The sequence below is a fragment of the Sciurus vulgaris genome (genome assembly GCF_902686455.1).
Source record: "Sciurus vulgaris genome assembly, chromosome: 8".
NCBI classification, from domain to species: Eukaryota; Metazoa; Chordata; class Mammalia; order Rodentia; family Sciuridae; genus Sciurus; species Sciurus vulgaris.
The window spans coordinates 125,930,891-125,954,686 of NC_136468.1; the positions used below are offsets into that span (position 1 = coordinate 125,930,891).

At 36.1% G+C, this 23,796-nt stretch overlaps 1 long non-coding RNA gene and 1 pseudogene across 2 annotated transcripts; one reads left to right on the forward strand and one right to left on the reverse strand.

Moving 5' to 3' along the window:
* Window positions 1-2,048: 2,048 nt before the first annotated feature.
* LOC306668137 lies at window positions 2,049-6,192 on the reverse strand. Its single transcript, XR_013765753.1, has 3 exons — window positions 6,084-6,192; window positions 5,566-5,696; window positions 2,049-2,372 (listed from the first exon to the last, which is right to left on the reverse strand). It is a non-coding gene; the product is annotated as an uncharacterized lncRNA (long non-coding RNA).
* Window positions 6,193-20,586: 14,394 nt separating this feature from the next.
* On the forward strand, window positions 20,587-21,188 carry LOC306668135 (Parkinson disease protein 7 homolog; annotated as a pseudogene). The gene has a single exon. The product of its transcript is annotated as a Parkinson disease protein 7 homolog (transcript).
* The last annotated feature ends 2,608 nt before the right edge of the window (window positions 21,189-23,796 follow it).

A 23,796-nucleotide genomic window follows, 5' to 3' on the forward strand; every position in this document is an offset into this window, starting at 1 on the left:
CATATTCACAAACCTCAGCAACAAAATATAAGGGTCTTAATTTGGCATGTGGAGTGTTTTTATGGCAAAATTTATTTTAAATCAAAGGCCTGAAGAACAAATATTTACATTTTATAGTAATCAAGGGCTGGGGAGATAGCTCTGTTGGTAGAGTGCTTGCTTTGCAAGCACAAGACCCTAGGTTTGATCCCCAGCACCGCAAAAAAAAAAAAAAAAAAAAAAAAAAAGTAATCGAAATAGAAAGATAAACAATTAACTTATACTGCACATGAAACATTTTCCACAAATAACCATAGCCTTAGCTCAGTTACTGAGTACTTTGTATAAATTAAAATTCTGCCTTCTTAATCACATTTGAAAAGTATAATGGACTCATGTTAAACTCAAGAGAGAAGACTTGTAAACAATCTTTTTTCAATGAAAACACACACCTATGTAAACCAGGTATACTGGAATTTCTTAAAATGAATCACTTGCACAGAGGCAAGATTAACACAGAAACAAGTTACCTTCTCTCACTCTGAGTCTGTCTCTTTGCTGAGGCTGAAGTCCAGGCTTATTTAGTATGCAAATACAGGTCATATAGGAAAGAAAGAAAATCATTTTTACGTGTAAAAGGGGAAACATTAAAATGCCATCAACTGGGATTTTACTTAGTGCTGGTTCAACTTGACTTTGATCTGCAATATCTATGTGGACAATTTCAACAGTTTTCCATGTGTTTGGATCCAAACTGTGTACTTATAAATGACAGAGAGAAATGAAACAAGAAAATCTAGATTATTCTTATTAGCTAAAACTATTACACTTACATACATAATCTCTATCTTGAATCTTAGCATACATTATGGAGAAAAAAACTGCAAATTATGTATCAAGTTTAGCTGTGTGAAATCTTGAGGGATCTGGAAATTATTAAGCCCTTAAGCACTGCCCAAATAAGGAGGACACTGAAAATGAACAGAAATCTGTCAGTATTTTTTATCCTTTTGTTAGTCCTTAGAAATAATTTATGTAACCAAATGCATCTAACCTGTGTTTACTCAAATGATATACAACTAAGTCTTGAAAGCTGTTAAATCATATGCTAGCATGGGAGCCTCAGAATCAGGCTTCAAGCAGCACCATATGCTCCAAAGCCTCTCCTGAATTTGTTTAACCCAAAGTGGTTTATTTTCAGTATGATTGATTCCTCTATACTTATGTTGGTCATATATTTCTGAAATTCTATGAAGCAATTCAGTACTGTTTTAAAACTGCCAATACACCTACTTGAGAGCTGAAAATGCCAGATTAACCCAAATAAAGGTTAAAACATACCAAATCATCTCATTTAGACCCTAAATTTTAGAGAATTACTATGAAAAACAACATGAAATGTCAAATCACTTGAAAGAAAAATAAAGTCAAGTACTGTAAATTAAAATTCAAAACTTCTATTAAAAGGCATCAATTACAAAATAGAACATTAAAAGAACAGTAAGAATAGAATTTACCACAATCATTAACTTGCAATCCTCTAATAGTATGTCCTATGATTAGAACAGTGTAGTTACCAAACTGGGGAGTGCATCAAAAATCCAACTATTGGAACCCACTTTAGAGCTTGTGACCCTTATCTACATTCCTAATGAGTTCCCAGATGCTACTGTTGGTCCAGGGACCACAGGTTCTCAGTGCATCCACCAAGTATGCCAGATGCCCTTCCAAGTTTCCCATCAAGCCTCAAGGATTACACATCTGAGTTGTCACTGATGTTCCTGAAGTATGCTTTGGGGATAAATGTGTATTACCTTATAATAAATCAGGAGCTTGTCAACATTTTGGTAAATTATTCAAAGTACCTTCTCCTCTCCCTCCTGACTTCTGGTCATTTATCTGATATCAACACATAATCCAGTAAAGTGGAAGAGGTGAAAATGAAAGCAATCAACTCTCCTATGTTAGAGTAGCTCTGGCAAATATACAGAGATGAAGGCAATCTACACTACTGGATAAAACTGAATTGGGGGTTATATGTGTGAATTTTGATGATCCACTCTCTCTGTTCCAGATAGAACTACTGATAAAAACAGCAACCTCACCGAAGTCGACTCAAGTGTCAAGGCAAGGGACTGACAGGGAAAGCCCTTTGATTCTGTCTGCTTGCTTGTCTCACCTAAATCTGACACAGTTTGAGGTGGCCAGTGGTTAGTCTAATGAAGGTAAACTTCACTTTGTTGATGACAAAATAAATTAAATGCAGTAACTACCTTTCCTAGGGATTTCTGTGTTGCAAGTGAAGGACTGCAACTTACATTTTCTAATGTTCCCAAGTCTTGTTTGTGTCATGACTCAATTTTAATGAAGAAATTATCTTTCATATATTCATTCTGTAAAAACCCAAGAGGAAAATGACAGTGATCTTTCACCAGTTCTTTGGGGCTTGGGCATACAGGAGCCTTTTCCAGCACAAGCACCGTGCCATGCTTGGACTCTACCAACAGATCTAACCTCAAGTGCAGAAGAATCATTAACTACTGGTTTTCATAGACTTGTCAAACAAACCAAATGCTATGTGCTTCTAAGGAATTTAAACACTCTTACTTGTCACGCAGCATAAAATGCTAATAAAGAAGTTGTGAGGTTTGGCCAGTAAATATGGCATTAAAAGGAGGTATCAAAAGCAAAATAAATTCAATAGGAAAATTATGAGACGAGACTGGAAAAAGCCTGTTAACCCTGGGGACATGTGGTGGAGCATGGACTGGTGGAAGGAGCACAGGGGAGGAGTCACTTATGCAGCAGTGGGTGGTTTTAGTTTAAAAACAAAAAAGCAGAAAGGCTGAAAATAATTACAATGTGGAATAAATAAAGGTGAAGAGTATGAAATATAGAAGAGTTTTACTCAAATGAGGCATAATGCAGAGGCAGGCAATAAAGCAAGAAAAATTTCAGAATATTATCTGTCAAAATATTCTGATCCAATATTTTACATCACAATGACTAACAGAACATTTCATAGCTAATGTCTTCAAAATACAGTTTGTACACAAGTGACACCAAAGGATACCTTAGATTATGAAGTACAAATAAGACATGGAGACTAACTTTAAAATAATGCTAAGAAGAATAATGTCACAAAAGGAAAACACTATAGAGTCAATTTAGCAAATGACATCAGCTATTTCAGATGTCTGTTATCTCCCTCTCCTATCATATGGCAACATAAATAAAATACTGTTGAAAGTACAACAAACTTTCAACAGTGCATGAGCTTTCTTTGTGATCTCAAAGTATTCATTTGCTCACCCTAGAGCCAGCACCATCATCAAGGACACTAGTGTGGGCTGCCATTTGGAAGCAAATCTATGCCCTTCACAAAACCCATGAGTTGAACCCCATGTAGTCACTCCTATGCCATCACCTCCACCCTTCTCAAGAACCTGGGCACTGGGAGTTCTCTCACCTCAACCTCTGGGTAGAGGGGTGACATGCTGCTGGGGACAAGGCTCACATGTTCTACAGTAGGAGTAGGTGTTTCAGGCTCTCATGAAACAACAAGAAGTCCTTGGGAGTAATCATCCTCACAAATGTAGGAACTCTGCTGTGAGTAGAGATTCATTAGATATATTTCACCTGAATCACCAATTTTTCTGAGTTATCATTCAAAGAAAATTGTTATCAAATATTATCACTTTTGTGTTTGAACAGGGTTCAAAACTGTTATCAACAGTTTACTTCAATCCCAGAGTAACTGTAGAAAACTAATATAAAGAGTAAAAAATGATTGAGAAGGAAACAGCACCATTCTCCACCACTACAGACTCCCATAAGTAGCAAAAAACAAAGTTCCTCTGGTTTAATTATTCTAGTGACCAAGCCGCAGCACAAAACCAGCTCCAATCTCTTCAATTTGAATAAACTTCTTCCTTCCAATAAAGATAGCTTAGAGAAGTATTTTCCTTACATTATCAAAGTAAAGGCACAAAAATCTATCTCCAAGGACTCATAATTGAAAGTTAAAATTTTATTAGAGAAAATAAGGGTCACTGTAAACTGAAAATACAAAGTGGGAATATGATGCTATCTTGCAGATTAACTTAAAACACACACACACAATCTTACTCAAGTTGGAAGGGTTTAGGAAGCTGGAACCAAGCAAATTTCTCAAATGCTCCAAAAATGAGGGTCTAGGAACTACAGACTGCAAAGAGGACTGATACAACACTAGGGTTAGTCTAGTCATGCCACAATCCTTAAGTCCTTTAAAATACACTTGTAATAAAGTCATATACATAAATAGTATGAAAATGTCTCAACCAAAAGGTAAATTTGGTCTTGAAAACAGAGTAACAACATTCATACAGAAAGAACTAAATAACCATGTCCAAAAAAAGTGACCAATGTGCTAATAAGTAGTGGCATGCTACTAGGTTTTCCTCTTGTTCTCATTTTAAGAATAATTTCAGTAGAGACCAAAGACATGCTTACTAAATCTGCATGTAAGAAAACCTGTGAGGATTTTGAGTGACAACACCAAGACTCAGAACAATTTTAACAATCTGATTCAACCAGCTGAAACAAACAAACCCTAACAAAGATAAATATCAAGTTTCATTTTAAGTTCAAACAGATAATTGTGCAAAGAAATAGGGGTCCAGACTTATCTTGACTGTGTTGTAACATGGTAAACTTCAGGTAATATCAAGACTCATACAGCTGTGTTCAAGTCTACATTAAATAGTGCCAGACAGCTGCACTTTTTTAGTGTCTCCATTCCTGGCCCCTTGTTTTCTGACAGCTGTCACCTCTTAGGTTATCAGTTTTTTGTCCCACTTCCAATTTGCTGCTTATAATCTCCTGACAGCCCTAGGAAAACCAGACAGCAAGCAGGAACTGTGTACAAGTAACAGAAGGACCCAGAAACTTTAATGAGGTTTGCTACACATATCTTAATTTCACAAACAGCTTTTGCTTTTTTCATCTCTGGCTCTACTGCAGGTGGCTGCAACTGCAGGACACAGGTCCTCTGTATGTGATATATTTCTATGGCACAAGCAAATCAAGGAAGACAATAAGCTCTCATGGTTAAATGTTGGTCAGACTGTGTCTGGAATACTGTTTTCAGTTCAAAGAAACAACTATGACATATACAGCAATAAGACTAGTTGGTAAGGAAGTCTAGGGGTTCTGTTATATTAGGCCAAATAAATGTGTGGGATGTTTAACCTTATGATCTTTGAAAATGGAACAAAATGTCTTGGCATGTAGCAGAGTTGGTCGGAGAGCCACCATCAGAAAGTCTAAAAGACTGCTACAGGTAGGACGAGCCAGATTTGATATTCACTTCCCAAGTGGGAGAAAGTGTGAACAACAGTCAAGCATTAAGGGAGAGCAGATTCTGGCTTAAAGGAGACAAATGTTTAAAATGAACAACAGTAAAGGAGTTGTTTTTCTAGGTAGTGAGCTATTTAACCTGAAAAGCATTTAAGGCTGGAGTCTCATTTCTCTGGGATGGTGTAAAAAGAATCCATGCACAGGTTAAACTTTACTCTTTTGGAGGACTGAATGCAGGGTGCTTACCACAGTGCAACATCTCCAGCCCCTCCATAAATATTTTGAGACAGGGTCTGGCTTAGTTGCTTAGGGCTTCTCCAAAATGTTGAGGTGAGACTTGAACTTGCCGTCCTCCTTCGGATTTCATTCTTCAAACTCTGCCAAAACAAAGCAGTTTAACAGATATTTGTTTGCAATTGATTATCTGTAATACACCAGAATTCATTTTGCTACAAAACTGAAATAAAAACAATGAACAGGATCAAGATATGAGTTTAGATTAACGTATCAAAGTAAATTATGACAATAAAATGATTCAGAATCACCCCCTAAACAGAACATGGCAAAACCATACTGCTAAAATGATAAAAGAATACATATTAAACTTGAATGGTTTTAAAACACAGATCTCTAGATTTAAAGGATCTTTCACTTTAATTCCAATCATTCAACTGACAGGACTCTTGAATCTGAAAATAAAATTATGCCATTTATGCAAGGGAGTCTTTGCAATTCCTACAACCCTAAGTAAGGAAAAAAGCTACGTCTCCTGAATCCCAATGATCGTTTGTACTGAGTGTCCTTGTTGTTCCAGGACCCCAAAGATGCAGTTGCAGCAGGTCTTATAAGTAAAGAAACAAGAAAAAAAAAGAAGAAGAAGAAAAAAAAAAAAACCTCAGCATTGAAATTGCAGGGTACAGAATGTATTATTTGTAGACTGGTTAGGATGTTCTCATGAAATTTTTAGATGGTTTCATTCACCACATACATGCTGTGCATTTTGTTTTTATGATACTTCTCAAAGAATACATATCTTGAATTTCATGAAAAAAATGTTTCCAGAAACTGTTTCTCTACTACCCAATTGTTCAAGTTTAATAAGATAAAGTAAGGGATATACTTTCAAACTAATATTAAAATAATTTTTAGGTGCTGGGGATATAGCTCAGTTGGTAGAGTGCCTGCCTCACAAGCATAAGGCCCTGGGTTCAATCCCCAGCACCGTAAAAAAAAAAAAAAAAAAAAAAAAAAAAAAAATTATAAGGAAACTACCTTGAACCTTATGAATATAATGACTTTTTTTTCCAGGGTAGATTCAATAAGGTTGATAAGTGTTTGATCCTTTCCAAGAATTTTGTTACTGGACACACTAAAAGGATATGTTTATAGTCCATTTACCTACAATACAGTATTGAGGAATTATTTTTAAAATATATTATTGTATATTACTATACATAAGAATACTGCATTTTCTAAAGGTTTTTACAAAGAGATTCCTTATTTCCACCCTTAACCATTTCTGCCATAAAGTCTGAAAACCAAAGTCATTCTGTATATTAATTGTCTCATAATACTGAGTTCCAAGACAGCAAATTCCTTTCCCCTACTTGGTTCCCCTTAAGAAGGAGGGGGAAAATACATACACACACACTACTTCACAGTCACCTCAATTGTCATTTTACAGAAAATTCCCTATAGTTTTATTCATTCCAATTTCTCTTCAGCTGCCATCTCCTTCCTTTATCTTAAAGTAATTGCTTCTTGTTTACATTAGTGATGATTTATTTTAACCTAGACATTCTGTTGGCTTTCTTTTACACAATGTGAAGAGGGTATGCCCCAGAATATCACATTTTGTTTTCATTTCAGCAGCACCTCTGCCCCCTCTCCATATTCCCCTCAAATATTTACCCTGAATGTTCATATAATCTTAATCTCCAACTTGAATCAAACACAACTCCTGTTATTCCCTCTGCCTCAACTAAGCATCACTCATCACTCTTTCTTACCGACAATAACAAAAATGATGACAATCTCAAAGTTACAAGGGTCCTAGTTTCAATTCTCAAGAGTAAAGTCCCTCCATAGCTAAAAATTCCTAACATCTTAGTTGTCCCCTCAGGGTGCATACTAACTTGCTCCCTGTCTCAGTAAACAGGACATACACTGGGGGAGGAAAAGTAAGAAAGACAGAGGTTGGGACACATTTTCAGGGCTTGGTACACTATGTTATGAATCAAATGAATTAATCAGGTAAAAAGGGATCCTGAAAGGTTATTCCACAAGGTAAATGATGTAACTACAGTTGTCCAGAGGTGGTTAAAAGCACTGAGGGTCAGGAGAATGAGGAAATCAAGTATTTTGAGAGTCTCCTCAAGTGTTATTAATAAAGGCCTGAATCAAGGGGACTGTAGAGAAGAAGGGACAGAAAAGAAAGAAAAATATTCCCTGAAGTTTCACAAAACCAAAAGGAATCATAGTTGAGTAATTTCAACAAATACAACAAATCATTTCAACAAATGATTCCCATTTTTGTTTAGTAACACATTCAAAGAACATTCTTTATAAAATGAAAGTGATTAAGACATTCCGAGTGATGAGTTAAGAAACTTCAAGATTTGCACAGTAAAAAAATAAATGAGAAAAGGAACTGACAGGCTGTGATATTCCAAAAGCAAAATTCAATTTTCAGAGCAATTTGAAAATTTACAAACTTCTCTGAAAATCCTTGATTTTTTTTTCCATTTCACTAATGGCAACTTCATCTACTGCTTTAGTAATAAATGCAAGGGAATTAATGCAGACTGAAAGTCATTTCTGACCTTTTAGTTTTATCAAAATTATAGTTTTGTAGGACAAAAAAAATTGCCAAAGTATTTTAGTTTACAAATATCTTTAATATAGGAATGACCTATTCACTGCACCTGGCCAAAAACAATTTTAGAAAGCTGACTGGAAAAGTGGGAAGACATCATTTTCTCATTCAACATTATTGAGTACTTAAACTATGTTAGGCCATATTCTGTACTAGAAACAGGGAAAGCTTAAATAAGAAATAGCATTTACCTAAAGAAAAATCTGTTAAAAAAATTCCTAGGAAAGACATACAAGAGAAGTAAACATCCAGAATGGCAATGTACACCCTATGAAAAATAATTAGACTTTGGGCACAATTTAACTTTCATTATCTCAGTGCATTTAAATTTTTACAGCAAAAGGAAAGATTTGCAAAAAGGCTAGTGTACAAATTCTCAGTGGTAACTACTTTCCAAGAGCTAGTTTGGTACTACTTATATAATTGTCGAAGGATCAACTGAACACTTAATTCACATTTTTGGAAGGACAAGGTAATTCCAATAGAAGAAAAATAATGAGTAGGTATATGACATAAAAACATTCATACAACTTTCTATGTGGTTTGGTCCAATCAATTTCCTCCTGTATTATATCTTCAATTTGTCTTAATATCCGCTATTACCTACATCAGATATTAAAATAACAAATGCATGATACACTGCTAAAAAAATTGGAGAAAAAGTTTCACATAAACCCAAAGTTCAGCATTATAAATGAGCTTTCATTAGAAAACTTCATTCTACATAAAAAGGCAAATATATCTTTTCACAGAATCCTTGTCACTGAAAAAAACTGTAGGTTTTCATGAATTCATTTAATAAGTGTTTGTTGAGCACCTACAACGTGCTAGGGACTATATAAAATCTGGGTCTATGAGAGTCAGGAGATGGGCAAATTTGTGGAGCTTAATTGAATTAAGAATACATTTAGGGCTGGGGTGTGGCTCAGTGGTAGGGTGCTCACCTAGCAGATGTGAGGCACTGGGTTCAATCCTCAGTACCACATAAAAATAAATAAATAAGTATATTAAAAAAAAGAATACATTTAGGAAAATAGGAATTCACTGTGGAGGTGTTATTTGAGCAAAGACCTAAAAAGGTGAGTAACTGAACTGAGGGAAGCACACTTCAAGCAGAGGGAACAAAAGTAAACAGCTCCTCAACTCAGCTCACATGTAGATCAGTGAAAGAACAGCAAGAAATCTTTTCAGGCTGAACTGGACACAGAAAAAGTATTAAATGGGGTTACAGCAGGGAATGAAACAGTGTAAGACCTTGCTGGCTATTGTATTTTTATTCTGAAGAGACAGTGTGTCTTTGGATGGTTTAAGCAGGAAAGTGACATCAGTGACTTTTTAATAGTTGGACAATTACCTCTAAAATTAGGGAAATTGGAAACAGATACTTTAAGTCAAAAACATTTTTTTAAGAATTTAAAATGAACACATGAATTTGGGAGGAAAACAAATAAAACATAAACAACGGGTCATACTAAAAATCCCTAGCTGCCCATGAAAGGGATAGACAGGTCAGAAACCAGGTGTGACAGCTTAACATTTACTGCCAACCAGATTTTCTGCAATGTTAACAAACCCTGATAGTGAGAAAAACTAAAGTTTTCAACAAAATCATTTGGCCGCTGATGAACTCTAAAAACCCTCCGTTTGACAGGGCATGTGTTTAAAGACTCATCTTCACCTTCTGAAGTAGGTGGGGTCCGGAGACCCAAGCCATCTGGGGACTGAGACTCTTGAGCAGGGAGAAGGCTCTCCAGTGATGCAACTGAGCTGCCCAGCAAAGCACGGCTTATCTAGTGTACTGGCTGCCACATGAACTTCAAGGCGCCAACCTCTGGAAGTCAGGGTTGCCTCCACCTAGGAATCACATCTCCCGCGGGTGAGAAGACGACTCCACCCTGGGCAGACAAATCACCATCAGGCCACTGCGTTTCCCAGACCCCCGTAGGAAGCTGCGGTTCCGCCCACCAGCAGGCCTGAGAAAACCCCCAAGCAGAGCCTGGGGAGCATGGTCCTAGTGGAAACTCCCCGTCGCGCCTTCCAGAGGCACGCACTGGGGCCCGCAGGCCGCCACCCGCGTGCAGGGGGAGAGGACCGCCATGTTACCACCGCCAATACCCGGAGGGTCTGGGGGGCGCACCGCTGAGGGCCCTGAGGTGGACCGGGAGTGCTCACGGGGAGGCGGGGAGCCACTGGTCGGGAGCTCAATACGTCTTAGGAATATCTGCCATTTCTCAGTCAATGACTCTCCCACCATCACGGTCCCAGACCCTTTTCGCGCCCACCAACGTACTCACAAGTCCTGGATCACAAGGATCTTCCGGGATCTCCCGCGCAGCTGCAGCCGCTACCTCCTCCTAAGACGCATGCGCGATCCCACCTCCCAGCCACCGCCACGCCTGCGTGTTCCTTCCACAGAAACCCGTTGCATCCGCACACCAGCAGGGCGCTAACTCCGCCCAGTTGTACGCCCCACCCCAGGCATGCGAGCCCTGCATTGCAACTGCTGGGCACGCTGGAGCACCAATGCCTTCTGTTGCTCCTGCTCAGTCTCCTAGCGCGCACTCCCTTGGACCTTCAAGCTCCTCAGCTGTGGAGGGCGCTGGAGACTTGTGTGCAGCCTGGGGTTTCTGGTGTTTCAGTTGGTTCCCTGAAAGGTGTGTTGTGACTGTCAGTGCTGTCCTCTCACTGCTCTAAGAGGAGGACCTTCTAAATTAAGATGTAAATCCTGAACAGCAAGATGGCAGAATAAAGGAGGTCGCTTTCCTTGCTGCTCTGCAGGTTGAAGCCAAGAAAGGCAACTTCTACACAAGGTCGGTGAACAAAAAAAGGGGGAGGGACTTCACTGGAACAGATACAACCATTTTTAATTTTGCTTTAAAATAAGTCTCTTTTAAAGAAATGAAAAATTGGGGAAAAAATTGTTTTATCACCTATGTATCATTTACTCAGACAAATCTTTTTTGTATCCTTATGTACGTAAGCATAAATTTAATTTATTTCATAAATATATAAGTGCATAAATACTTAGATCATATGATCATATGAACAGGACATAAATTAATACTTAGTATATGAAGTTTACACATCATCTAAATACATGATTTAACATTTTGATATAAGTAGGTATGATATATAAATAATATAATTTCTAAGCAAATTATGATAGTATAAATATAAAAATAGATTTTATTAAACACAGTGACTCATGAGTTTGTACTATTAATTCAGATCCAAGACTACATAGCCTTTACATAACTTCCTTTATATCTTCATCTTATTCCAAAACACTGAGAGTCCTTGTTTCCTCTGAAGAACTTAGTATCAGTGTTGCCCTGTCTCCATCCTCTTTTAATTCTTTTCCACAAAAATATATAAATTTTCATTTTTATCATTTTATAAATTTAAGGATATCAGAACTTTTGTTGCTAAATTATTTTAGTTAACTTTATGTTTTGAGAAATACAGATTTGAAAATCATAGAATTCTAAAAGTTTTAAAGAGCATAGGCAATACTTGCTTCAGGCATTCCTAGTGTGGAAAAGAGATACCACTTAGAATCACCCAAGGAAGATGGGGCATGTGGCTCAGTGGTAGAGTGCTTGCCTCTCATGTGTGAGCCCTGGGTTCAATCCCCAGCACCTCTAAGAAAATAAAAATCACCTGAGGAATCTTGCAAGCTATAGTGAATGCAGGGAGATGTGTTACTATGTGGTACATCAGTACATTGCATTCAAAATGCAAAAAATACTTTTCCCATTCAGAAAACATTGAGGCCCTCATGTTTTCAAGGTGCTAATGATACTTACATAATCAGATATCCACAGAAAAAGAATGTAGATCACTCCATATTTTACTGAGTAAAATATTTTGTTGAAGGAAATTGATATCAAAATGGATGTTGAATTTCCTCATTTCATATTTTATGGCAGAATGTGGCTTAAGAAAATAACCAGAAATTTCAAGAGCTTCAGATAATACTTTACAAATGACAAATAATATTTAAAACAGTAACTTGAGATCTTTTTTTAAATTCTGTGTTTTTTTTTTTTTTTTTTCCTGCAGAACTATGCTGAGTTGAATAGCTCCATAATCTTGTGATGGGTTGGTACTGGCTCTGTGACTAGAGGTGGGTAATACTCTATTACCACTACTGGACTCAAAGACCGTGTAACTGTCATGTATGCAAACATTTTTTAGTCTATTTGATGATCATCCAAATACATGCATATGTGCTAGCTTCCACTCTGGACTATTTCTGTTAAAGCCAACATTTTATAATGGGAAGAATATTGGCTTTGGAGCCAGGAAAACAAATTGCACCATTTATAGTATTTGAGCCCTGTCTTTGATACCATAGTAATATGTACTTTTAAAGGGTTTCATGAGATTTCATGGAAAGTTTCTTTAAAGCTTATAACACACAGCAGGCACTATATAGGGCTTGGTTTTCTCTTACTATCTTAGGTCTCAGGTCTGTGCTTTGTTGCCAGGCTGCCCTCAAACTCCTAGGCTCAAGCGATCCTCTTCCCTCTGTCTCCAAAGCTGGATTATAGGCTTGTGATTCACTCAGATTCTGAAGAGATGTTCTTCCTCTATCTTTTAACTAATATTTTCTTTGACAAATGTCTCATATCTGTTTTTTTTTCTATTGCATGGATACCATTTAATCTGTATTCATGCCAATCCTTAATCTCATGAATGAACTATCACCTTGTATTTATTGCAGTAGTATAAGGAAGTGATTTTTCTGCTTTTTGTTCACATTTAAGAATTCAGAATAAAATGATTCCGACATGTGAAGAGATGAAAGACTAATAGGATGAGCATCTGTGTGAGTCCCACCTGAGAAGTGGAACACTGCCAGTGAAGTCAGGCTTATGTCACCTGCCCAGGCACGTCCCCTTCCTCCTCTTGATGCCTCCTTCCCCAAAGCTCACCATCCTGGATTGTTACAGGTGAACTATTATTTTTATACTAACACATGTCTTTACCCTGGAGTCATAAAAATAATCTGTATTCTAAATTATTTTAAGTTTTGCAGCCGGGAGCAGTGGCGCATGCCTGTAATCTTAGGAGACTGAGACAAGAGGATCAAAAGTTTAAAGCCTGCCTCAGCAAAAGCAACTCAGTGAGTCCCTGTCTCTAAATAAAATAAAAAATAGGGTTGGGGATGTGACTCAGTGGTCGAGTGCCTCTGAATTCAATCCCTGGTACCCTCTCCCCAAAATTTTAAGTTTTTCATTTTATATTTGGGTGTTTAATCTACCTGGACTTAATTTGGGGGCCAGGTCTAGGGATCGATTTTTATGGTTTTTTCCCCACATAGAAAACAGTTTTAGCACCATTTCTTAAACAGTTTGTCCTACAGTGCATAAATTCTGACATATGTCAAATTTTTCCAGGTTTTCTCCACATGTGACATTTTTATAAATTTCCTATTTTTGAAAAATATTTTTTTTTCTCCAGGTTTTGGTTGTGCTCTGTGACTGTTAGATCAAGATTATCATTCATGTTTTTCAAATCTTCCTTCCACCTCAGTGATTTCTGTGTGTGTGCTTGATATAAGAACTGAAAGAAGTGTCTTCAAATTTCCCATTACAGTGATTAATGTGTTTTCTTTTTCCATTTATAGTTCTGTTGATAATTTTCAGGTGCTTTTACGATTCTGCTGTTCAATTGCAGAGAAATCTTTCAGGTGATTTGATAGTTTGATATGTAAAGCCTTTCTAAATCTGGTATTTATATGGCCATACCAAGTTGCTTTGGCATAGTAGTCTCCTGGAATCCAAACAGTTTATTCATCCTCTTTGCTGTAGAAGAGTCCATTCTAGGAATATACCACTTTTTATCCGTATTACTATTAATAGTAATTTTTGTTTCCAGTTTTGACTGTTAGAAATAGTGCTATTTGATTTTCAGTGACATTTATACTGGTTTCTATTGTATGGATGTGAAACAGTGGGCACTAGAAACTGCCAAATAATTTTCAGGAGTTTTAAATACATGTTATGCTCTACAGAAATACATGAGCATTCTGGTCATTCCATGAACTCATCAACATTGGAATTCTTGATCCTTTTAACTTTTAACTATTATGGCAAATGGATCGTGGTTCCTCATTGTGACTTTAACTGAATTTCTCTAATAACTAATATGCTTATTGGTTATTCTAATATCTCCATTTGTGAAGAGTCTGTTAAACTCTTTCACTGAGTTTTAAAAAATTGTTCTTAAATTGAGTTAAGTGTTTACTTTTGATATATTCTGTATATAAGTCCTTTGGTACTTGTGTAATTTACTTAATATATGATTTGTTTAATGATTTTTAAAATACAAAAGTTTTTAATTTTAATGAATAACAATTTTTCAAAATTTTAGACCTTATAATTCATACTTTTGGTGTCCCAAGTAATCTCTTCATACCTCAGAGTTGCAAGGGGTTTTCTCTTAGGTATTCTACTAGAGATTTTGTGGTTTTAGTTGTTCTATTTGGCCTTCAGTCCATCTCAAGTTAATTTTTGTAGCATGAAGTAAGATTCAAGTTTGTTTTGTTTTGCATGCTTATTCAGTGTCCATATGTATCTATCCTTACAGTGGTAAGTGCAGCTTTGCTTACTAATAGTTTGTAGCAAGTCTCAAAATCAATCCATTTTGTTCATTTTTCAGAGTCATGTTGACCATTCATTTGCACATAAATTTTAGAAAGATTCCTATATAAACAAATCTGCTGGGCTTTTGAATGAGATCGCATTGAATCTACTAAAAATTTGGGGAGAATTGACCTCATTACAATATTGAAATTTCCAGTCCATTAACATAATATACCTCCATATTTTGGGTCTTCAATCTCCCCCAACATCGTTTTACACTTTTGATTGCATAGATCTAAAGCATATTATATTTGTTCCTAAGCATTTTGTTTATTTGATGCTTTATGGTTTGGATGTGAAGTGTCCCCCCAAAACTCACATGAAAGAATGCAAGAAGGATTAGAGAAGAAATGATCGGGGTATGAGGGTCTTAACTCAATCCGTGAATTAATCCCCTGATGGGATAAACTGAGTGTTTCTTTAAGGCTGGTAGGGTGTAGCTGGAGGAGGTGGGTCATTGGGGGTGTGGCTTTGGGGTATATATTTTGTATCTGGTGAATGGAGTCTCTCTTTGCTTCCTGATCATTATGTGAGCTGCTTCCCTTTGCTACACTCTTCCACTGTGATGTTCAGCCTTACCTCTGCTCCATTCCCTGAGGAATGGAGCCAGCATTCTGTGGAGTGAGACCTCTGAAACCTGAGCTCCCAAGTAAACTTTTCCTCTACTACAATTGTTCTGTTCAGATCTTTCAATCACAGAAGTGAAAAAGCCGACTAAAACAGGCACTGTCACAAATGGTATGTTCTTGCTTGAATTTCCATTGTTATTATGTACATACACATTTATTCTTTCTGTATCTTCCTGGTTCCTGTTATTATGAAGTGTTTCTCTTTATTTCTGGTAATATTTTTGTCTCTGCATCTACCTTATGTAATATAAGTACAGCTGTTTCATTCATCTCACTCATACATTTGCAATTTTTGATGTTTTCCCATCCATTTACATCATAATATTTTCTCTCACAGCATTTAACTAGGTCTTAATTTTTTAATCCAACTGACAAACTCTGCCTTTTGTAATGTTTAGATCACTAATTGTTAACAGAATTATTGTTAGAAGTCTTTTGTGTGGGATTTTGTCACTACTGTTTCCTTTGTTTTTATTCTTCTGTTTCTGCATTGTAACTCTTCCTCTTTGATTTTTACAATGGTTGCTGTAGAAGTTAAAACATGTAAATTTACTTATCTACTTAGTTAAGATCTATATATTACTGCATATAAAATGTTTTATTTACTGTTTTATTCATTCAGTTTTATTTACTGTACTCCCCTGTCCTAGGTATTTATCATACATGATTTATTTTAAAGTGTGAATAACCCCCATTATACAATGTGATAAATTTTGCTCTTACAATCATACATTTTAATGAGCTTAATGGGAAATAATAATATTTTTATATTTTCCATTTATGGTCCTCTTGCTTTCTTTGTAAAAATCTGTTTTCACCTGGTGTCCTCTGCCTTTTGCCTGTAGATCTTCCATTTGCATTCTTGTAAAACAGGTCTGTTGACAATGAATTTTCTGTTTTCTTTCAACTAAAAATGTCTTAATTGTACCTCAGTTCTTATGGGCTATTTTTTGGATATAAAATTCAGGATTGATTTTTTTTGTTCTTTTAGAACTTTAAAGTTGTTCCTCCTGGTCTTTTGGTCTTCATTGTTTCTGAGGAGTCAGAAGAGTTTTTGATAATTCCCTGCGAGTAATGTGATGTGGTATGTATGTGTGTTTGTGTTTCTTTTCTCCAGCTACTTTCAAAATTTGTCTCTTTAATTTTGGATTTTATTATTTTTATAATGTAATGCTTGGACTTCTTTTGTTTTTGTTTCATTTCCTTTTTGTGATTCACTGAGCTTATAAGTTTATGTTTCCTTTAATTCTGAATCTGGTTTTCACCATTATTCATTCCAACAATTTTTTTTTTTGCTGGCTATTTTTTCCTCTTCTGGGACTCCAGTTACATATACAATATGCTTTTAAATATTGCCCATGAGTCCCTGAGGATCTGTTCATTATTTAAAATATTTTTTCTCTCTGAAGATTGTCTAATTAGACTAGAGGAAGGAGAAGGAGGGGAAAGTGGGACGGGAAAGGGAAAGGAAAGAGGGGGGATCATGAACAGGAATCAATTTCTATGCAAGTATGAATATGTTGGGATGAACCCAAGTACTATATATAGCCATGTAGCCCTAAAAAATGGCTGATTTCGGTCAATGTCTTGAAGTTCTTGTGTCCTTCTGTTATCCTCAAACTGCACTTAATCCATCACATGAATTTTTATTTAAGATAGTTTTTTTAATTTAAAATGTCCATTTATTCTTTTTATATAGTTTCTATTTCTCTACTAAAATTTTTAAAATATTTTTCTTATAAGCATATTCTCCTTTATGACTTTGAACGTTGTAAAAAAAAGTGGTTAAATTTGGTGCATGTGATTTTCAGTGTGGGGGTCCTTTCCTGGTCTATATTCACTGGATATCTCTGGGGTATGGTTCACATTTTCCTGTTTCTATTTATGTAACATCCTTTTTCCCCTGCAGCAGTAGGGATGGAACTCAGCCATGGCCTTGCAGATACTAGGCAAGAACTCTACCATTGAGCTACATCCCCACCATTCTGTGGTATACCTTTGGATTCTATTTTAGATGAGAAGGATACATTGTATAAACTTGGATTTCCTTATGTTCTTCCTACAAGTATTGGGTTTTTTCAGTTTTTTTCTTTGGTTCTTTCTTTCCTTTTTTAAATTAGGCCATTAGGTTGGGGGAACAGGAATCTCTTATTCAGTTGACAGCAACTGAGAATTTACCCCCTTATCTGGGATATAAAGGGGCAGCAATCCCACATTAAAGACGTGTTTTAAAATAGCTATCTTCAGCTACTAATATGATAGTTCAGATTCTCGTCATATACTTACACATACTGTAGAAATAGCAGTTCTAAGTAATGGGGAAAGATAATTGAACACTATTGATAATATAATTCATACATATTTTTGGCCTGTGACTTTTTGACCAGTATTTTAGTGGATATTGACAAACATACTTTACTCACATTTCTTCTAAATATTCTGGAATCTTGTCATTTGAATTTTGTGTTTTGGCATATTTCCATGAAAACTAGTACAGTCACAAATAACTAAATCAATACATATTTGATATAAAATATAAACTTTTGATTGGACTCTGAAAAAACACTTATTCTTTGTATTATATTCATGAATATTTCCTCCATGCATATAGATATTAATATTGATAGCTATTGTTTTATTTGTTGGTCCCATGTAGACTCACTGAAAACATATTGGAATTCTCATGAGGCTATTGAAATTTTCATTTCATGAAGTACAGTGGATACAGGCAAAGTTGAATTACCCTAAATGGCTTTTCAGTTTTTGCTTGGTAGCTTTCAAAGTGACTTGCCACTTAATGCAAAAGGAAGATTAACAGATGGCAAACCTGTGATTGCAACCTTTGCCATTTCCCTTTGTCATTATGTAAACTGCTTTATCAGTCTTCAAGGCCTTGTCCCCACAGCTTAGCCCTCCTGGGAAATCTGTGGTTCTGCTAATTGGAAGTTGACCATCTTTGTGTCTAGGCATAATTTGAAATTGTTCTGTCTTTGTTTTCAAAGGAAATATTATTATAACCTTACTGTCTTATTTGGTTAATCCCTTCTGAAGAAATAGTGGTGAGAAAACAGGCTCTGAGAAAAGACTATGCTTAAGTAACAAAATTCTTCATCTTTCAGAGATATTATTTCCTTAAAAGTCATTGTTTTCTATATATATTGAATATATAAGTACTTAATATATAATAATTTTCTTTTCCCCACTAAAAATCTGATAAAAGGATTTGAAATTCCAGTTTCACATGTGGAAACAATAATTATTAGACTATGACAAAATATTTAATTTATATACTTATTTTCTTTCACAGACATTAATAGGCTAACATTCTAACTAGAAGTAAAAATTTGAAATGATGTAAAATTTTCCTATGCTAGATTTTAAAAAGTGACCAATTGCTCTAAAAATAATGTGAACCATTTCCAAAATTGATGTATTTGAAAGTTAAATTAATTTTACATCTTGGCCATTTTTTTAAGGCCAAGAAAATCATTAGTATGTGTATAGTTTATGGAGTTCTAGAATTGGTAGAACCTTCAAGATGAACGAACCTATGTTTTCATGTTTTAGAAAAGGGAATGGATCTTAGATAGTGCAAGCGACTTGTTTAAGGTCACCGATTTACAGAACTAGGAATTGATTACAGATGTCTTTAAGCTATAGCATGGGATCAAGTCAGTATCAATGTAAAACTAAATTGGATATCTGCTATATTACTAAAGTATCATTAAATATTTATTTTCAAGTTAAGTTTAGGTTTATTTCCTTTGTTCATGTGTAGTCTTGCTTTTTGTTTTGCAGATATGATAGTGAATTATTTTTACTTAAATCTTTTACAATAATAAGATAAAGAGACTCACAAACTTTGCATTTTTGTATCTTCTGCCTGTTCTCTAGAATCTGGGAAATGACACCTAAGTTTATGTGTGCAATTGTGAAGTAGTGAACTAATGATAATTTCTGAGTCACTCATAGCTCTGGGAACTGAGGCACATTTATAGACTGTTTTCCTAAAGCCTAGTACCTAGTATGCCCATCTACAAAAATGTCATGAAGATACTAGCATCATCTATAAGTACACTGGAAGTGAGATATTTTTATTACCTTACACAAAATTACGGTGGTTCAAGACTATATTGACATTATAAAATGACACCTGGAAATGTACTTCAATTTTGATGGCCACTGCTCTTTTTTTAATTTTTTTTTTTTTTTTTTTTTTTGTGGTGCTGGGGTGATGACGAGTTCTTAAGAAAAATTAGGCAACAGAACAACCAGGACAGGCTATTTCAGGAGGGGTAGGAGAAAGTGTTCAAGCTTGAAATGAGATTGTGTTCTAGGTAAATTAAAGCCTAATATGATGCAATTTAAATAAAACTATCATTAAGTGAATAGATACATTTTGAAAAATGGGTCTATTTACTATATTCAGGGAATACTGCCTAATTAGAGCTTTTTATGAAGCTTATTACACGAATTTAGAAGAGAGGAAAGGAAGCACTATGTCTCCCCCCAGTGGGTGGTCAATTTAGGGATACAGCATCCTAAGTATAAGGTGAGGATGAAGAATTAAAAAAGGTTTACATAAACATATAGATGGTTGGCTCATGTGAATTGGAGAGTGAGAGAGAGAAATAGAAGTATATTGTTGAAGAGCTTATCATTAACTATTTGAAACTGAAGAAAAGCAGTCACATCATGTAGTGATTCAAAATATCTGACCAAGAAGATCCTGACTCAGAGAAGTCTCATGAACAAAAAACAATGCTTGTTATATCTCTTCCTTTTTTTCAATATAAAAGAAAATGAATTTTTATTTCCATAAAAGTGGTGTAAAAATTATACTATTTGAAATCTTTAGGGTTCATTTTGAAGACTATATAAATGCCAACTAATAAGGAGAAAAAGTGAGGCTCAGAAACCTGGCAGAAGTTTTGTACAAATTCTAAATTGAACAATCATAAACATGTGAACATATTATTACAATGAAGCCTGTAATATTGTAATTTATTAATGATAAAATAGTAAAAATATTTTTAGATTATTTAGAAGTCTACCATACAAGTTGGTCATCAAAGTTCCTTATCTAAAATTAAAATTAAAAAGGATGAGCCTTTGTTCCCCCAGACTTTAAAACATACATCAAAATGGCTTCAAAAAGAGCCCTGGTTGTCCTATGCAAAGGAGCAGAGGAAATGGAGACAGTCATTCAGGGAGACGTCATGAGGCTGGCTGTGATTAAGGTCACCTTTGCAGGTCTGTCTGGAAAAGACCCAGTACAATGAAGCCCTGATGTTGTCATTTGTCCTGATGCCAGTCTTGAAGATGCCTGAAAGGAGGGACCATACGATGTGGTGGTTCTACTAGGAGGTAATCTGGGTGCACAGAACTTATCTGAGTCTGCTGCTGTGAAGGAGATCCTGAAGGAGCAGAATAGGAAGGGCCTCATAGCTGCCATCTGTGCAGGTTCCACAGCTCTTTTGGCTCATGAAATAGGTTTTGGAAGCAAAGTTACAATGCACCCACCTTGCAAAAGACAAAATGATGAACTGGAGTCACTACAGCTACTCCGAGAACTGCAAGGAGCAGGACGTCCTGATCGTCACCAGCTGCGGGCCCAGGACCAACTTTGAGTTCGCCCTCGCCATCGTGGAGGCGCTCAGCGGCAAGAAGGTGGCCGACCAGGTGAAAGCACCCCTGGTTCTTAAGGATTGACGCCTGGCCCTCCAGAGGAGACCACGCAGTTCCTGCCCACCAGAGCCCGGGCGGTTGGTCGGCACAGCAGAGGCAGCCTGCTGTGTGACATGACCACCCCATGTTCCCAGCCTGTGCATCTGTGTCTGGACATTTCTGAACCTTGTTTGCAAAATATTTTGAAGAAATTTGTATTTTTAGCATAGCTTTCAAGTTTTAAAATACCTCATTTTTCCCCACTCCACTACCACAGGAAACAGTTTCCTCCAGTCGCAGCAGTGGACCTTCCTTTCATCCTGAAGCCTGACTACGTTGAAAAATGCAGAAAAGGTAAACTGTAAAATTGCAATGAAAAATCTGAACATGGTTTTCTGCTTGGATAAAACATAGACCATACTGCAGTATACATGCAGTATCCATGTGTAGCCTGTATGCTCTATAAGTAGAAAGTTTAGAACTATAAGAAAATCTGGATGACATTATCCAAACCATAAAATAATGTAACTTTTAGCTTTAAATAATTTTAAATAACAAAATATTAGGCCAGGTTTTTAGTTGTCAGCCTGGGCTGTTTACTGTTAGGTAAACCAAGAACAGAAAGGTTAAGTTTTATTCAAGGTCACAGAGCTGGTAAATGGAAGATATAGGATTTGTCTATAGCCTAAGTAGAATGGTCAGAGTCCAGGTTCTTGACCACTATTATTACTATATTTATTTACAAATATAGGATGCAATATTGAATTTCATTTGTTGATTAATAAGACTTTTACTCATAGTTCATATAATTTTGTTTTTCTTTTAATAAATAGAGGTATAAAATAATGAACTTTAAAAGTGTAACTTCTTATTTTTGCTGTTTTATTTTAGGGAAAGCAGGCCAGAAGTTGAATACTGTAAACTAAGGATTACATAGAAATAGATAATCACTTCCAGGAGGGACCCATCAATGAGAGAAAAGGCATAAAAATCCAGAATCACTAAATACATTTAGGATTGACGCCTGGCCCTCCAGAGGAGACCATGCAGTTCCTGCCCACCAGAGCCCGGGCGGTTGGTCGGCACAGCAGAGGCAGCCTGCTGTGTGACATGACCACCCCATGTTCCCAGCCTGTGCATCCGTGTCTGGACATTTCTGAACCTTGTTTGCAAAATAAACAGGGCGTTTGCAACACTGGGGGGAAAAAAAGGATGATGAAGAATAGATGTCTATTTTGAAAATGTTTCTGAATCACATATCTTGTAAAACATACATATTCAATCCCACATGAAGAACCAAGCAGGTTGAAAGGAAACTGAATAAAAAGTTAATTCAAAACCTAAACAATTAAAATTTCTACAGATTCCTTCTCATCTTTCTTTTTTTTTTTTAATTGCAGTGATACAGGAGGGAGTTTAGATCTTTTTGAAAGTAGCTGCATCCATGAATACATAGTTCTCAAAAGGAGTGATCTCCTACAGCAAGTGTGTTCCAACTTTATCATTGTCAATTATACTCTGGATTTGAAGTTTTTAAATTCCATATCCTACCAGAACTAGTTAAGAGGAGTCTAGATTGGACCTTCTGATTGAATGCTTCTGATGTGCCCCTCTAGTTTTGTCACAGCTGTCTCATTCTCCCAAGGTTTCACGTCTAGTGAAAGTTGCATGTAGGAAGGAAACTTCTTTCTTCCTCAGTTGCCCAAGCGACTAAGGATGGGTATCAGTTTGAATGTCTGAAATTTCAAGCTGCCCTAGAAAAGTGGAACTATCATATAAGAAATGCAAGTTCCTTTTATATAAAGAAAACTGTCCTTTCCTCATTTCATTACGCTACTGACTTTTGGCCCCTTAATCAAGCCCATGTAGTAATTCTCTGTAGTATAAATAGATTAGTCTAGATTTGTTTTTTTTTCTCTTTTAGTTAAAATATAATTTATTCATTAATCGCTTTTAACCTACCAAAGAAATATTTTAGTTGCTTTGATAATAACTGGCATGCTTCAGTTGAATATTCATAAATCATTCTTTTTATTGACTTTCTAATGAACATTCCCTAACCATCATAGTCTTACATTAGCATCCATTCAACTACTTGTTTCATTTGTACTAATATCATAGTGGTTAATTATAATAATGCACAAAAGCTAGCATGTATTGAATGTCTACAGTATGCTAAAGTACTATGTTATGGTTTGGATGTGAGATGTCCCATAAATCTCACATGTGAGGCAATGCAAGAAGTTTTGGAGGAGAAATGATTGGGTTATAGCCTTAACCTAATTAGTGAATTAATCTCTGATGGGATTAATTGAGTGGTAACTGGAGGCAGGTGGGGTGTGACTGGAGGAAGTGGTTAATTGAGGGCATGGCTATGGGATGGAGGATATATATTTTTTATCTGGAGAGTAGTGTCTTTCTGCTTCCTGGTGATGTGAGCTGCTTCCCTCCACCACACATTTCCACCATGATGTTCTGTTTCACCACACTTCAAATGGAGTCAGCCTTCTATGGACTGAAATGTGAGCCCTCAAATAAACTTCTCCTCCTCTACAATTGTTCTGGTCAGGTCTTTTAATCAAAGCAGTGGAAAAAGCTGACTAAAACATGGTGGATAATCCATTTTAGAAAACTGGATTGATCTGACAGAATAATC